Source organism: Varroa jacobsoni, unplaced genomic scaffold, assembly GCF_002532875.2.
Source record: "Varroa jacobsoni isolate VJ856 unplaced genomic scaffold, vjacob_1.0 scaffold_215, whole genome shotgun sequence".
NCBI lineage: Eukaryota > Metazoa > Arthropoda > Arachnida > Mesostigmata > Varroidae > Varroa > Varroa jacobsoni.
The window spans coordinates 130,351-134,110 of record NW_019213117.1 but is presented as its reverse complement, the minus strand read 5'-3'; the positions used below and the strand labels follow the sequence as shown (position 1 = coordinate 134,110).

The following is a 3,760-nucleotide window of genomic DNA, read 5'->3' as shown; positions in this document are numbered from 1 at the left end:
TAACGGCGTAAATGTTGAGTAAAGTCAGTTGTTGCTCTATTGAAAGGTCCACCTCCCTTTCTCATAACAATGAGTTCACTCATCCCAACGCTATGTCGTTTCACTACGAACAATTCCCAGCGACTAGCTTTCTGTCTACTGTTACCGCTGCCACTGAGGTCACTCTGCTATTACTGGACAGCGTTCATCCTTGCCGTCGCACCCGACAGTAGACGGACGGAACGTTGTCGTCATCGAAATAGGCGAAAAGAACGCAACAACAGAATAGAACAACAAAAACAATAGGACAACGCTTTGCGCTGCTGCCGCTATTGCCTCATTTCTTTCTTCTTCTCTGCCTGCTTTTGCCTGCTCCGTCGTCCGTTCGTTCACTCCCTGTCCCAAAACCGGCAGCAATTATTGTTTCTGCTGTTTTACTGTTGTCATTGCTGCTGCTGTACTGATGCTCGGTACCTTAGTCCGTGGTAGCGGCTGTGTAAAGCAGCGACTTTCAGGCCAGAGGAGAATTAAACTGGCACAGAACGGCGACGCGTCATAAAGCAGCAATGATCTACCCTATGTATACACTAGCGTTACTACTTAGCCCCGTATTTTTATAAACTATTTAATGTTTAGTAAAAACGGGAACTCTTCCAATTTATTTGTTGATTTATTGTTAAATTCACCTATGTATACATAAATACACCTCTCACAATTGTCAACATGTGCTTTTCAAACGTATGACCGCGCAGAAATCATGCTGGTTACACGACTTTCACATGTCCCTCGAAAACTGTCGTAAACTATACAATGTGTAGCACGCACGCATGTTGCTGGCACGCAGGACAGAAAAGGGTCTCTTAGCATGAATAAAATGGCTGATCTTTTGTCCAAGAAAAGGCACACCAAATTATCGTTTGTAGTGTGATATGTGCCAGGCAGCTAATCCGCCAATCGTCAACTTGATTCTTTGCTGTCAAACAGGTAAGCACTTGTCCTTTTGCAATTATATCGTAGGACCAGCGTCGTCAAAAGCCGTTTTGTTTTCACTGCTTCTATTCACTCATTGTGATACGTTATATTATTACTTCTGTTATTGTTGCTATCGTTCCGATGTTTCCTACAAATTTAAAACAGGCATCTACGTGTATACACGCATGCATTACACCGTAAACAAAAACGTCAACTTTCACAGCAATATTTTTCCGACGCTCATGCGCCGAGAGAATTGAAACCGACACAAAACACAGAGAAAATATAAAACGTCGAGCCAGCGGAAGATTACGATGTTCAATACATAACAGCGGACCAAGCGACACAGAGACAGTATATAGTAGGGATCTCCGGACAACAGTCAGGCCAGAAGGTTTTTTGCTTCGTCCGCCCAACCCGCTCAGTCAGTTTGCCAATCAACCAAAAACCCATCTGAGACATACACACACACTCACACACACATACACTCAGATACCCGCGTAACAGGATCACAGACACTTTTTCTGTGTTTGTCGGCAATTTCTATGAGCTCTACTACTCGCAGCGCTTATGCCGCTAGTATAGACGCCAAAAGCTAGAGAAGTTAGAGCAGGGCAGAGCGGGTATTGGTTAATGGGATGACGTCCGGTCACCGTAGTTCCGTCGTTTAAGAGTATAATTGATTGGACATTATTGTTTATACTTATTCATAGAGGTAATTGTTTATATTGTATACCCATCTTTACTTGATAGTTCATTTGAGTTTAAAATTACAGAAAACGAAACTATCAAGAAATATACATTATAAACAATGTATTATATACCTCGTATATTGACTCCTTCCAGGTGGTGCTTATTTATAAAGTACAAGCAGACGACGTATTAAAAGGAGCTTTTCGGAGCAGCTGTGGCAGATACTCGTATTCCCTTTCCCCTGTACTAGGAGTAGTGGCAACCCAGCGCATGAAAAGGAACTCACTTTCAGTCGGTGGCGCGCAGTCGAATCAATGCCGCGCGGGGTAGCCAAGCATCATTTTGTCTTTAGGAGGCGGGCGTCTGGTTCCACAATTTAGTATACAGAGACTCCGCCCACTTCTAAAGTTGCGCGCGACGCAATCGCTCTTCCCGCGCATTCTTCTGCGCTTGTCCAGCGCCACAATAACATCATTCAGAGGAGTCATTAACGGTGGCGCACAACTCTGGCAGACCAGTTAACCGCGTTCTTGTGTTGTAGTGTTAGGCTGTTTTCCAACTTCTAAGCTTGCGGGCACGCAAGATGGCTTAGTTTCGTATTGAAAAAGGCATGCCGTCAGAAGCAATACCTAACAGCAGTAATACCCATACAGCTCCAACATATTTAGAACACACACTAATTAGAGGAGATTAACACAGAAGTTCACACGATGAAAGGAGCTGACAGTGTGAAGATCAAGCGCAATACGGTATAGTGGATGTTCAATAGCCACTCTCAATAAATATAGCGTTCGTACATATGTGTGACTAAGCAATGTGTTGTTATTATTGTTGTTAATATTATGAAATAGTCTTATTGTAGAAGTCCACATTTCAGTGCGTCGTTGAACAGACAAGAGAGAGAGCGATTTAGGACAGGCAGGTAAAACATGTATCGGAGGAATGCAATCACAGGAATGACTTCGTATGAAGGAAGGTCGAAGAATTAATGGACGGTTGTCTCTGACAGCCTGGATAGGGTTGTACTTGTCCATTAGGATGCATACATTAATTAAGATACCTGAGAATGAACAAACAAATAACCAAGCACGCATTTCTAAAACGGCAAGGTAACTTGCAGGTAAGGTAATCTTGGCAGACCTCCCAGTGGTAGATTTTAGACGCGCTGTTGAATGGCGAATATTGTACAGTGCAAAAAGTCATAAAAGCAGTACATTGCCGTAAACACATAACTTTTACAGAAGTACAGTTTTGAACGCATTGAGTTTGAGTGAAGAGAAGGAGTATTTCTTGGCGTCTTCTGAGCCACTGCAAAAGGAAACCTTTCTCATTTTTTTTTTTTGCTAGTAATAGTCAATTTTTATTATACTACATAATCAACACTGTAAACCAGGTAAAAAGACATGGATTTCCATAGTATATAGGTTATATACGTTTTTAATAATTAAGGTACCCTTATAAGGATTCCATGTGTCATATCGCTTTAAGTTAATTAAAACGTAAAGCCTACACTCGTGATCTCTAAAGGTAGGCAAATAGAAATAATAATGACACATGAATTAGTCGCAAACGCTGTTCGATGAAATAATGTCGATAATATATACATTTTCAGTTGAATGGGATGTTGCTTATCAAACTTGGGCTAGATAGATGTTTGAGATGTTTGGTGACCCGCAGCGCCTATTCTAAAGAATGTTTCTCTTAAAGAAGCACCTTTTACCAGAAAAGACATAGAATTCCGACTTCGATCGAAGACACCTTCTTAAATTAAATGAGCATCGCTAGTATTCAATTTTAGTTGTTTATACCAGAATCTCTGGCCTGTCTGGGTCGTGCCTGTTATTATGTATGGCGACAAGGATTCCTGTTACTATTTACGTTTTGTGAATAATTACACTTGAGAATTTCTAGTGCGTAGTGGTTCATGAACTGCAATACCTGCTCAGTGCGTCTAGTAAGCGCCAGATCTAGTACACCTTTTTGTCGTGCTAATCAGTAGCAAATCATCAGGCTTATGATAAGCACCTTTAGTATCGAGTGCCTAGGAGTCTTTGCTCTGTACTTAAGAACCCTTTTGTCAGCTCGAAGATCGCGCGCTGTGGTAGATGTGCATGCA

The 3,760-nt window shown here is 41.7% G+C and overlaps 1 long non-coding RNA gene across 1 annotated transcript; it reads left to right on the top strand.

Annotated features, from left to right (window-relative positions):
- Positions 1–872: 872 nt before the first annotated feature.
- On the top strand, positions 873–2,455 carry LOC111273687 (uncharacterized). Its single transcript, XR_002687991.2, has 2 exons — positions 873–963; positions 1,798–2,455. It is a non-coding gene; the product is annotated as an uncharacterized LOC111273687 (long non-coding RNA).
- Positions 2,456–3,760: the final 1,305 nt, after the last annotated feature.